Below are 13,651 nucleotides of genomic sequence, written 5' to 3'. Positions count from 1 at the left end.
AAGACATGCACTCATTAGAAATACTTGGAAACATTCATAAGTGCAATCTTTGTATTTTCGGGGTTTTACTTTAGTGAACGTCAGTGAAGTTTTTAGTATAGTCAATCAGTACTAAACATCCAACTTAAAGCTCTCTGGGGTGCCCCCTCCCTTCTACCATGTCTTTGCTTGCTCTAGGATTACATAAGACTACAGGGTAGAAACTGGAGAACAGAGTAAAGGGCTTAGGGCAAGGGGCTACTGATCAAAGCTGCAAAGAGTCACTAACAGATTTCTGCTTCCACCCCACAAATCACATCTGGATGTTCTCATAATACAAGATGAATGGTAACAGGAAAGACTGGATGAGAAGCACTGTGCACAGACACTGGAAGAACATTACACCACACTTAAGTGTCACATTATCTTAACTCCACAGATCAAGAAAGTCATGCACAGAGGAGGGGAGGGAGGCCGAAGTAAAGCTGCAGCAGCCTGATATCTGCTTCTAACAAACAAGTGCCTATATGACAGCACAACCCCCAGATCGAGCCAGAAACATGGGAGTAATGTGAGCGGCCTTAGACTGCATTCTGCTATTTTCAGTCCGGTAGGAAACAAGGGGGAGGTCTCTGACAAACAAAAAGGACCAGTGTACAGAAAAGCAAGATTGCATATGCAATAATAGATTAGTCCAGATGTCCCTCCCCCACCCAGATTCCTGAGAAACTCCAAACTAGGAAATACTTGTCCTTCTTCCAAAGACGACATATCGAGAACATGTTCAACCAGCATAGCCCTGCTTGTACAACCCCGGAGTCTGCCTTATGTAATAGAGAACAAGTTGTTCTGTTACGTGTTGTGTCCTGCGTGACTGGCACGAGTCAGAGGGGACCAGGCGAGAAGGAAGCAATGCTGGGCAGTGACTTCGTGGTCAAGCAGAAAACAGCAGTTGGCAAGAAATACTAGTAAAATGGTCTGAATGAGAACAGTTCATATGTATAAATGTGCCCCTTCCCCACTCTGAGCTACTATTAGAGTTCTATTGAGGAAGGAGGAAAAGTGGCAAGCATGACTATTGTAGCAGTTGTCCAAGGCAATCAGAAAGAGGAGTTACCGTGTGCATGGTCTCCACCGTTTTGTCATCTACTTTGTAATGTAAGAGTTCAGGATCCACCCTGCAGTATAGCCCTAATTTAATGGATATGATGGCCAGAGGCCCACGATGTAGGGAAAAAGTGGGGTGAAGGCGCAAACAACACCGCTAAACTTTATTCTGAGACTCTGGAAGTATCCCTGTTTGGCCCCTCACGGACCAAACGGTGATGGCAGAAAGAAGAGGTGAAGGTGCTATATACATTTGATTAGAAAAAAAAAAAAATTATAAATGTATATATATATATATATATATATATATATATATATATATATATACACACAACCACCATTTGAACACACACAACCACCATTTGAAGCTGCAGTAGAAACACAAAGATCTGCTTCAGTTTTACACCACAGGAAGAAGGGACAGAAGAGAAATCTCAGGAAGTCCAACACAATTCCACTTTGTTTTAACATGTCTGAATAGGTGCTTACTAGTGGGGGGTGGGAGTGTCCCTTTAATCAAAATCTATATGAACCAAAACACCTAGAAGATTAAGACAAAGCTCAAAGCTGGCTCTGGTAAAGGTCAACTTTAACATATGTGACTATCAAGTGGTTTTACCAGAGTCAATTTACACCTTCAGTGCTCAAACACTCAGTGATGAATATCAAGGAAATGCGAAGGAAAGCCCCCTTTTAAACTTAATAAGCCCACCCACTGCAAGATTAATTCATTGTTTCTTTAACCTCTAAGATACATTCCACTCCTTGCTAGGGCTCCCTGTGAATAACTCACTATTAACATTTAATTTTTTTTTAGGTTTTTCTCATACACAAAACTCCTGTTCCCTCCAGCAATAGCTAAGCTCCATGGGAACACCAACAGATCAGGCCGATGCAGCAGAAGTCAGCAGGTTGGCTGACTTTGGCCAGATTAATACAAACAGTCAAAGCTGATCAATAAAGACCCCATCATGTGATCAACTTATTAGGGGAACTTAAAGGGATCCTATCATTTAAACACTTTCTAGTTGACACATCGGAATAGCCTTAAGAAAGGCCATTTGTTCCCTAAGTAGTCTCTGTTCGGTGGAGGAAAAAAAAAAAAATTTTTTGTCTGTATGAGTTCTCTCACCGCACTGGGGGTGGGCCCCAGCACTCAAACAGCACTGGGGTCGTCCCCAATGCTGTAAGAGAACCCTCTCCAGCCTCTTCATCTTCTTCTGGCTGGAGTCAGACTTGTGCACCTGCACAGTCAGCTCTGCCATTGGGACCCAGGCAGAACCGAGTGCACAGGCCGGCCAGCGGCCATTTTTTGGAGGCCGCTTACGCACGCATGTGGAGTACGCTCCGTAGTTCTATGGAGAACTTATTTGCATCCCGACCAAAAAAATAAATTTCACTGAACAGCAGCCCAGAGATGACTTATAAGGTGGGAGACAAATAGCCTATAGGCTATTCCGACATGTCAACTAGAGAGAAGAAAAAAAAAAGTTTAAATCATAGGATCCCTTTAATGTGGACAAGCCAATTAACCCAACTGTGGACTGACAATTGTGTGAACCACCGCAATGGGAAAGATAAAAGTGAAAGTAGTGAGTGATCCATGTAAAAGTGACCATGAAAGTTAGGGTAAATTTGGCAGACCAGATCATTAACCCTCCTCTCCATTTTGGGGGAATGGGTGGGCTTGAAATTCAACATGCATTGTTAGGTTCACACTAGTGCTGGCTCTCTGGGGTCAGAAAAAGCCTGGGACAGGGGCATCAGTATAGATAAAGATTCATTATCTGGCAGAGAATTAGCCAGGAGCATAGTCATATTATAAGCTTAGCCACAAGACCTAATATGGCTGACCATCCTGTCTTTTGAAGCTCAAAATCTAGAAGATGTAGGTGAATTTCTTATGTCAAACTATATCACAAAGCTACATAGAGACAATGATACAGTACAGTTAAAGGACCCATAAAGTACCAGACTGACAAATTTTACAAGACGACAACCAAAGTAAATATTAGGATAACTATTTCACACAGCTCAACCCAGCAGGGTCCATGGTAGCTAGTAACAGTCACAAAGCAGCAATAAACAGAGAAATCCAGCATGGCTACAGTATCACAAACAATTCTGCCTTCCCTGAAAAGGTTTCACTAGAAACAATTGCAAGGCGGTGGGGGTTTGGAGCTCTTGGGAGTTGGATGTTCTCAGAGCCACTTAAATACAAGAGCCAAGAATGTCCTGCTATGATGAAAAGTCGACTTCCTAGAAGAAGGCAGCATTCTTGACGTGCAACAGAAACGCCACCCTTTTATACAAGTGACCTGACCCATAGACTCCATGAATAATCCAGCGTTTAATCTTTTCTGGAGACTACTTAAATCCACAGTACATTTCACCAGCAGCAGATTGAGTGGTGTTTGGTAAAGAAACAGTCACTACCTGGATCCCAAATAAAAGAAAAAGTTCTCATACTAACCCTCTTTCCCAAACACGTATATGGCAAGTACCCTGAACAGAAGAAGCACCCCGATATGGAAAAGCTTCTGCTATACAGAAGTCTACTTATTTACAACTACAACTCCCAGCAAGGTCTATTCACTTATGGAGACACCAAGAACAGCAGAGCAACTTTATATTCTGGGATTACACACCCGATTGTCCTTCTGACCTTAAAGCTTAATTAGTACGTCAGACGCAAAAACTACCTGCACTTGTTCGAGTGGAGGCTACAGAAAAAAAAAAAATTCTGTGCTAGAGTATTAACAGATGCTGAGAACTGGAATTGGTGAAAGGTCCTCTTTAAAACAGTGTAAGATAATACAACTAATGGATGTCCTGCAGCTATAATTTGATGTTTTCCAGGTGTCCCCCCCCCCCAATTCATATGACTGTTGCAGCTAATTGCCCATAAGACACCCCAGTGCTACAGCCAGTCATTGGCGGCGCTGGTCACATTCTATGGAACTGAAGCAGCAAGGTGAAAATTACTTTACACCTTTGTAAAAGGTTTTAGAACATTTTAGGCAACTGGACAACCCTGAATTGCTTGTTAAAGATCAGATCCAAAAAAATAAGTTGTACATTCCTACCCATGGACTTGCCTCAAGTAAACAACCCAGTATCTCCTGAAAGGCAGAACCCATTGCCTTCTGCCCTTATACTATTCTAAGGAAGTCCATGAACATACAAAACGTTGGCATCTGCTGGTTACTAGTGAACCACCTCAGCACCCAGGTCTGTATGACTGATCTCACTAGCCACCATCCCATACTGATTCATCACAGAACAAGATGTCATTTGCTGAGGTTATCCCAACTGAAGAAGATCCCCAACCTCTTATTACATGACAGCAATACAATGAAAGTTATGCTCCAGAGTGATATGTTGCCATCAGAATGAAGCAAGAACCACAGCCAAATCTGAAGGTGCTATATAGAAATTTTGCAGTAGATTCCCTGCACTCTTCACCCCTAATATGAGGGTATTAAACAAAAAATTCACAGCATTTTCACAAAATGAGCATATTATGGATCTGGAATGTCCTGTTACCCCCATCCATGTATATGGACCATACAGCCACCATGTCTGAACTAATTCTAAAGGGGAACTTTGTACTTTTGTAAAAGGCTTAAACATCTACTGACTTGCTTGTTTTTTTTTTCCTCTTATGTAAAATTGTGAGCCCCATATATTCTCCCCCCCCCCCCAAATCAGTATGTCTTTGGCGTATGGGAGGAAATACACACAGACACAGGGAGAACATTCAAACTCCTGGCAGGATTCGAACCCAAGACTCCAGTGCTGCAAGACTGCAGTGCTAACCACTGAGCCACCGTGTGGCCCTGACTTGCTTAGGAATTTCAAAAAGTTGTTCAAGAAAAAAAAAAAAAGCCACAGTGGCTCAGTGGTTAGCACTGTAGCCTTGCAGCGCTGGAGTCCTGGTGTTCAAATCCCACCAAGGGCAAAAAAAAAAAAAAACCACAAAACAACTGCAAGGAGTTTGTATGTTCTCCCCGTGTTTGCATGGATTTCCATCCCATATTCAAAAAAAAAAAAAAAAAAAAAAAAAAAAATACTAATAGGAAAAACAAAAAAGCATCGGCCTCTGCACTTACATGCCATACATGCAAATGTCAGCGGTCATGTTAATGACAAATCGCTGCAGAATTCGTGAAGACTATTAGCATGGCAGTGCCTCATATCTATATCTATCATTACCTGCACTTGGTTGGCTTTGAGAGAATTCTGCAGGAGTACTTGAATACTGTACACAGATTTCCATGACTACAAGTGTATATATAAAAGTTACAGCATATAGAAGGTGCCAAGTCTATGGAGATCTCCTTTGTAAGAGATTGGTCACCCCTTTCCTAGTACAATAAACTGGTAATCTGGAATTCCCAAAATGCCATAAAACAAAACCACAAACATAAAATTCTTGGAAGAGTAAAATACCTATAGTTAGGGTTGTCAAGGCAGAGACTATTCCCTTCACTTCTTCTAATGGCTGGTAGCACAACATTAAGAGAATACCATAAGGCCTCCTCCTCCCCAGTAAGGCAGAGATGTAAAATGAGAAGACATGACTTCTCTGAACTATATGAGATGCTCTATACAGACACTGAGGTCAGGGAAATAAAGGCTCCTGCTGATGGATGAGGCCATGTCTTACATTCCCACCTGCATGCACTGGAGAACATCAGCCCTGGTCACAACCCAGACACCCTAAAATAACTAACATGCACCAATCCATGGAAAACCCATGTACAGTCAACCAAGTCAGGAGAAAGAACATGACAGAACGTGAGGACCGCAATGAGCAAGTGTTTATACAAGCCAAAAACTGTCTAGTCCTGTAGAAAGGGAGCAGCTGTACTAGCGAGACTTCTTTGCACTCTTCCTCAGACCCCCCCTCATCTCCTGCTTGTGCCACCCTGTGCTGTGGTAGAGGATCCTCTATCATGACATCACTCATCCTACTTGAGAAGAAGGAGCAACAACTGCCTCACTTGTGCAAGATTACTAAAGTTTTTCTGCAAACATACAAAAAGTGGCAACAAGAGTATTTTTATCCATCACTGATCTGCGCTAACATGGTTGTAGTGTGTGCTCGGAGGAGGAGAGAGGCTCAATAATTTTATACCTGGAATCTGAGTCCGTAACTTTCTCCCAGTCTCTACCACCCTGTTAACAGTGAGAAGAAGCTACAGTATGCCTCAGTGGCTTAGTTTAGTGACTAAGTCGCAGTAGCATTAAGTAAAAAAAAAAAAAAATGGCATCAATGGAGTCTGCAGTTTTAGTGGTCGTGTGTCCATTGCCCTGGTCCTCTGATGGATCAAAATAATGAACTTGGCATAATATTTACTGTTGCTACAATGCAAGTTGACTAATGTAAACAAGAGGCTGCAGCAAACAACTGAAAGGAACCAATCAGCAGGGAGGGAGAGCGTCAAACTCCCACTGATCAGATATGGCTTTTTTTTTTTTTTTTTTTTTTTAACTACATCATATGCAAGGGCTGTCAACATAATACAACACATGTACACACCATTAAGTCACACACCCTAACTTTCCACCAAGGAGATAAATACAAAGCTTTGTGTAATAGGCAATTTACCCCCTAACCTGCAATGAACAGAAGTAAATGACTACAGAGCTGGAGGCTACATAAGCATACAAATACCAACGCATAAGAGAAACACAGGAAGCCACTATCTATGCAATCACCTCAATGTGAATGTGAAAAATACCACACAGGAGCAGATTGTGAAATGCCAGCACTTGCTGCAACCCTCACAGCCTGGCACCAGACAGCAGCCAATACAAATGATCTGAGGAAGCCAGTGAACAGACACTGATAAGTTACCAGAAACTGGAATAATGCAGTACATGGACTCCAGGGGTAATCCATCTACACAGCCAGATAGTAATGCCTCAAGCAAATAGAATAATAAATTTTATTTATATAGCGCCAACATATTCCGCAGCGCTGTACAATTTGTAGGGTTCAAATACAGACAAAGATACATTACAAAGAAAGTCATTTCACACAATGGGACTGAGGGCCCTGCTCGCAAGAGCTTACAATCTATGAGGATAGATTCACCCTCTCCTTATACAATAGTACTAGGAGACTTAAACCTGCCTAAAATTCTGTGGTTGTAGAAACTGTACAGGAATATCAGGGACAACAACTGCTATCCAAAACTCATCTAGCTCAGCTGAGATCTCCATCCATTTACTAAAAATCGAATCCTCAGGCAGATCAGATATTTAATACCCTGAGACAGTTGTATGACAACACCAGTATCAGCCATATTGGTAGTACTCTGCTTTCCCAGATACCTTATAGAATAAAATCACCCGTAAACTCACCAAGTTCTATTCAAGGGAAACCTAGTCCTGATAACTAACTTTCCACATGCTAGACAACACAAGCCTTCAATATAGGTCTACCTTATACGAGATCGGGCATAATCCCATAGTAGTGATCATACAAGCCAGTGACATATCCCTGAGAGGTAGATGAATCCATCCAGCTCATACACATACGTGAGCATTGGAAGTATCCAGCAGATTAATAGCTGCTCCTATAGATACCAGTGATGCCATCTGCTACCAAGGCAGACCCAGAATAGTACCACACCATTATTAGTGCCATCTCTGTAGGAGAACATGAGGAGCACAAAGTAACAGTTAAGTGGATCATGGAGTGAGGGCAAAGTTTTGGCACAAGGTTCTCTTGATCAATGGGTTAGCATATATACTTAACTATTGACTCGATACAATTTGTAGACAAATAAGGACGTCAAGAAGCAGCAGCAACGATTGTCGGTCCGATATTGGTGCAATCACACCTACTCCATGTAGAACAATACCACTGTACACAATACACAAGCAGGTGGAAGAGGAGGCAGTCGGCTCCCTACATACTGACCGCTGGTGTGGTGGTAGTCTCAGCCGCTGGTGAGAGGAGCTGCCGGGGAAGATCCGGACCCCCGCCGCCGGTTCATCATCAAGCTCAGGGGAGGAAACCCTGTGTTTAGCCGCCCCGGGAACACTCCGAGACCAGGCCGGTAACAATGAAGCCCCGTGTGAGATGAGCACCGGAGTGGCTCAGGCCTGCACTCTGTGGCCGACTCTCGTCACCTCCCGTCCCTGACTGCTCTATGGGTCCTCTTCTATCACCTACCCTCTCCCCCGGTCTCCGTTACTGGGCCAGGAAGGCTGCCGGGTTCTCACACAATGTTGTAGAGTCTGTGTGCCGGCCCCGAGTACGGTTTCCGGGGGATGAGGGTCGGTTTTGGAAGACAAGAACGAATCGACACCCCGGGAAGCTTCCACGGCCAGCGACACAGCCAGACCTGACAAATGGAAGCCGGAGACAGCAGCGCAGGCGTTACCAATCGATGGAGAGGAGGCCGTTCCCTTTGCTAATGGAACTTTCCCACTGACGTCACGGACGAGCAGACGGAGCGTGTGGAGAGGCGCTGAATGACGTGAAGTGTGGAGGAAGACTGCGCATGCGCGATGTTACAGCGAGCGTTGAGCGATTGTGTTTGTTCCATTGTGATTAGTCCATGTGCTGGGTGTTTGCAGTTTTGAAGCCAAAACCAGGACTGGATTAAGAAAAAAAAATTCTACCTTATCTTTAATTGCCACCTGGTTTTAGCTTTTGAAAACCTGCATAAAAAAAAAAATCCAGACAAAACCTGTGCATATAAATATACCCTCCAATATCCCTAGTTTTGACTGATAGGAGTATGTCACCTCGGCGACGCATAGTAGACCAGCAATACAGGCACTGTTCGCATCTGCAATGGAGTCTCTATGGGACACACCGCCGCAGAAATGGCCAAAAATCAGCAGAGAGCATGGAGGCCTTTATTTCCTTTATCGCCAACAGTTTTAATTTTTAAACATTGGACACCTGACAAACGTATTTAAAAAATAGTCATTGGGTCCTTCAGTGTTTATATGTAACTGCTAAGACAGCGGGCCCGAACAGCAGAGACCTAGGCTTCACATAGTCAGGCTCAACTGAATGTAATGCTTTTTGCCCCAAGAAAGTGTGTGTATTGCAGATACAGGTTTTAGCTATGTAGCAAAAATTCCACACAGGGGGAAAAAAAAACAAAACACCACTGTATAAATTTGATATCCCCGGAATCATACCAGCCCACAGACTACAGGAACATGTCACTTTGGCTGCATAGTGACCCTTATAAAGCAAAGAGTAAGAAAGTTACAGTTTCTTTCCAATTCCCAGTATATTAAATGGTAACATAGGAAGCACAAGATGTCCCGCAAACAATAAGACCTTATATGACTGATTGGAAAAGGCAGTTTGAAAGGCAGGGAGACAAAAAAAAAAAAAAATGAAAAATGCATGCCACAAGGCAAGGGTAAAGGGTTGTGAAATAAAAATACACTTACCACCTTCCTGTTTTAAGGAGACAGGGGATCCAAAACATCTACTGGATGCTTCTTCCGAGTAACGCATTACTGCACTTGTAGGGGCAAGGTGCCAGCAGGTCACTCAATTCACATCTACTAAGGGTCACTCTGGGCTACTGTGACATACCCAAGGACAGGGAAGCCACACCCCTAACCATTTACATACTTGCCTACATTTACTGGCTGCTAATCTAGTTAAAGAGAAAACATGTTGGCCCACTTCACCTCCCCCCATTTTGTAGCATTCTACAAGTGCAAGTGTGTCAGCCACAGCCCTTTTTGCTAGGATAGTGAACCTACTGCATGACCACATAATATTAGGAATAATAGAGAACTGCCCAGGCATAGGTGATTTTCTAGGTCCTTCAAGAGTCAGAGGTTTCCCCTTATTTCTGAAGCATACAGTACATTTCTAGAGAGTTAGCAAATATACCTATTAGGCTGCCTTCACACAGTAACGCTGGGCTTGTAAAAATCCTCATTCACAGCCATACACGCGAGCGCTGTGGAAGGCTCCCAAACACTTCCCATTCACTTCAATGGGAGCGCTCGTAAAGCCGGCGTTACGATTGCTCCCATTGAAGTGAATGGGAAGTGTTCGGGAGCCTTCCGCAGCGCTCACGTGTACGGCTGTGAATGAGGATTTTTACAAGTGTGAAGGCAGCCTTAAGTGTAGTAATGTTACAGCCAAGAAATACACTCTACTCACACTGGAGCCATGGCACAAAGTAGATGAGGCTCAGCACAACAAAGGTTAAAACATCAGTTGCTCAGCAGGCCACAGAAGGGTCCCATGGAACACAAAGGCACTGCTCAGTTATCAGATAAAATTTGCATTAAAAGGAGTTATCAGGATTAAAACAAAAACATGACTGCTTTCTTCTCAGGAAGTGACATCAAGGCTGTAGGTCATATGGCCTGGCTTTATATTAGTCCTAATCATCTCATCTGGATTGAGCTGTGGTATTAACCATGTGATGTCCCTTCCTGAGATGAATAAAGCAGCCATGTTTTCTTATCTACCCCTTTAAGATTTAACATAGCTAATTCTCAGGCACACAATTGTTTCCCCACTCTATCCAGAAATAACAGTTTGAGCACAGGAGTTGCACTGCACAGACATAACATCAGACTGGTAATGAAGATCCAGACTAAAGATCCCCTTTCTACAAGAAGCCTCACACCAAATGTAACTATAAAGTGTCAGGTTGTAGTGACAAAGACTGTATGTTGCGCGGCGACAATGGGACACAACCAATGGGCTTGATTTGGAGAATCATTGTGCTATCCTCCTTCCAGAATGCACCATGGAGAGCTAGGTGTGAGGACTCAGCAGCAAATAGACAATTAAAGTGACAGTGTAACATCAGACAGAGCAATAAAACATATAAAATGTACAAGGTGCAAAAGTAAATGTGCAAAATCGTTACGCTAAGGCCCCACTTTTCAGAAACACAGCATGGCTTTTTTTTCTCCATCAGTATGTCTTTGGAGTGCGGGAGGAAACCCACACAAACTCCTTACAAATGTTGTCCTTGGTTGGATTTGAACCAAGGACTCTAATACTGCAAGGCTGCAGTGCTAACCACTGAGCTACTGTGCTGCCTAAAACACAGTGTTTATTGTTGCAGATTCTGTTGTTTTGGGGCTTGTTTGAGTTTTTTTTGGTTTGTTTGTTGTTTGTTTTGGTTGTTTTTTTTTTTTTGGGGGGGGGGGCAAAGCCAGGAGTGGATTGAGCAAAAGGGAGAAATATAAGAGCTTCCTAATTTGCCATTACTTTTGTAGCCATTCTTGCCTTTGGCTCAAAATAAGTAAAAAAAAATCTGTAACAACAAAAACTGTGTTTCCCCAACGTGGGGCCTCGGCCTTAAACAGAATAATACTGGGTAAGGACTATGATGGACAAACTGGTCAAATTTAGTTTCAGGTTTGGGGGAGGGGAGATATTTCATATGCTAAGAACTGTACAGAATAGAACATGACAGACCAGATTGCAGACGTGGTGCTGAAAGGTGGCGGTAGCAGTAGCAACGTCACTGGCACTGCCAGTAGAGTATGCGATAGATTCAGTGGTGTAACTAGGAATGGCGGGGACCCCCTCCAATAGCCTCCCCCTGATGACGCCGACCGAGATCCCCCCGCACATTCCTGCACACACCACTATGCCCCATAGTGGCCCCTCCACACAGTATTATGCCCCATAGTGGCCACTGCACACAGTATTATGCCCCATAGTGGCCACTGCACACAGTATTATGCCCCATAGTTGCCCCCGCATACAGTATTATGCCCTATAGTGTCCCCTGTACACAGTATTATGCCCCATAGTGGCCCTTGCACATGGTATTATTTCCTATTGTGGACCACCCATGAACAATTATTATACTCTGCGGTCTTTTCAGACCTTCACAATAGAACTGGAGTGCTGGTATGCAATGAAGCTGACACTCCGGCAGACGTCAGGAAGAGGAGGAGCTGGCTTCCCAAAATTAAGTGATTCCCTGTGCCCAGAAGATCCAGGCAGGGAGACAGAGAAGTGTAGGGGAGGCTTAGTATAGGTGACGTTCCAACTAGTGGCTGCATAAGCAAAGTATCAAAGACAATGCATATAAGGCAAATCACATAAAGCAAGTAAACAAAATCTGAAATGTGCTTGAGGCAATCTAAGTCAATTTGGATTTTTTAGTAAAATAATAAGCATAACGTCAAAGGAATAAAATGGTCAAAAAACATACCTAATTCCTTCTGTATGGGTCACAAAGTAACTTATGCATACCTAATTCAGAACTAGGCATAGAACTCAACAACAAACAAAGCTGAAAGGAATGATCAACATAGATAACAATTAAAATACAATATCTTTATTGAGAAACAGTGTATAAAAATACAGTCCTATGAAAAAGTTTGGGCACCCCTATTAATCTTTTTGGCATAACTAGTATTGGTCTACTTGCTTTACGTGATTTGCCTTATATGCATTGTTTTTGATACTTTGCTTATGCAGCCACTAGTTGCATGTCACCTAGTGATCTATACATATGCTTACTTCCTAGTTATACTATACTTAGACTTAGTCATTGTCTTATATTACTGATTCACCTGCATCACTAATCAATTTGTTGCATCTCTGTGGTTTGCATATGCTAGCATTAGTTCTCTATAGGGCGTATTTACTCTTATTGTGACTATCTTTGGCATAATTACCATTTGTCTACTTGCCTTATGTGATTTACCTTATATGCATTGTCTGTGACACTTTACTTATGCAGCCAGTAGTTGCATGTCACCTAGTGATCTATACAAATGCTTACTTTCAAGTTATACTATATTTAGACTTAGTCATTGTCTTATATGATTGATTTACTTGTATCACCAATTAATTTATTGCATCTTTGTGGTTTGTATATGCTAGCAGTAGTTCGCTATAGGGCTTATTTACTACCTATCCCTAGTGCTGCTTAATTAGTTACTGTCTTCCATCTTATTGGATATTTACATAAATTACATTCTACATTTTGGACCATTATCTGTATAGGATCCCCTTCTTGTCTGTTGGTAGATACCTTCCCATATATATTTTTATACACTGTTTCTCAATAAAGATATTGTATTTTAATTGTTATCTATGTTGATCATTCCTTTCAGCTTTGTTTGTTGTTGAATTTTTAGTAAAGTAAGTAAGTTAGAAGGTAGGCAGGTGATGGGGGGTGTTTAGCTTAGTGTATAAATATCATTTTATCCTGTCTAGTCTTGAGAGATTTACTTCATACATATGTTCATACAAAGCTTATTTTCTGCCTTCAGATCTTGGCCACTGCAATAGTTGTTTTATTAGATACAAACTTCACAAAGCCGCAAGCACCAGAAGCACTGAAAATGTGCATGCCAGTGCCACTATCATTCAAGCTTACTTTAGGTCTGTCCCTGGCAGAAATTGTTGATGCAATGGCCATACATTGCCTCGGCTTGATATGATTGCATTCACCAGCACCATGTTCTTCTGATGTCGTCTCCTTGTCACCATTATCCGGTTGCAAATTCCAGTCCAAAACAGAATTATAATCACCAATGGACTGATCAACTTCCCTGTCACTTTTTTTGGTCTTGGGAT

The 13,651-nt window shown here is 42.5% G+C and overlaps 1 protein-coding gene across 4 annotated transcripts in view; it reads right to left on the bottom strand.

Annotated features, from left to right (window-relative positions):
• HIPK1 (homeodomain interacting protein kinase 1) overlaps positions 1 to 8,458 on the bottom strand; it is a 50,181-nt gene extending 41,723 nt beyond the window's left edge. For all 4 annotated transcript variants that reach the window (XM_075264076.1, XM_075264077.1, XM_075264078.1 and 1 more), the window contains exon 1: positions 8,021 to 8,458. The gene's annotated coding sequence lies outside the window, so the exon portion shown is untranslated. The remainder of the gene's footprint in view (positions 1 to 8,020) is intronic.
• Between the last annotated feature and the right edge of the window lie 5,193 nt (positions 8,459 to 13,651).

This window comes from Leptodactylus fuscus, chromosome 2, assembly GCF_031893055.1.
Source record: "Leptodactylus fuscus isolate aLepFus1 chromosome 2, aLepFus1.hap2, whole genome shotgun sequence".
Taxonomy (NCBI): domain Eukaryota; kingdom Metazoa; phylum Chordata; class Amphibia; order Anura; family Leptodactylidae; genus Leptodactylus; species Leptodactylus fuscus.
Note: the sequence above shows the minus strand (reverse complement) of the source record. Positions and strands in the feature narration are given on the sequence as shown.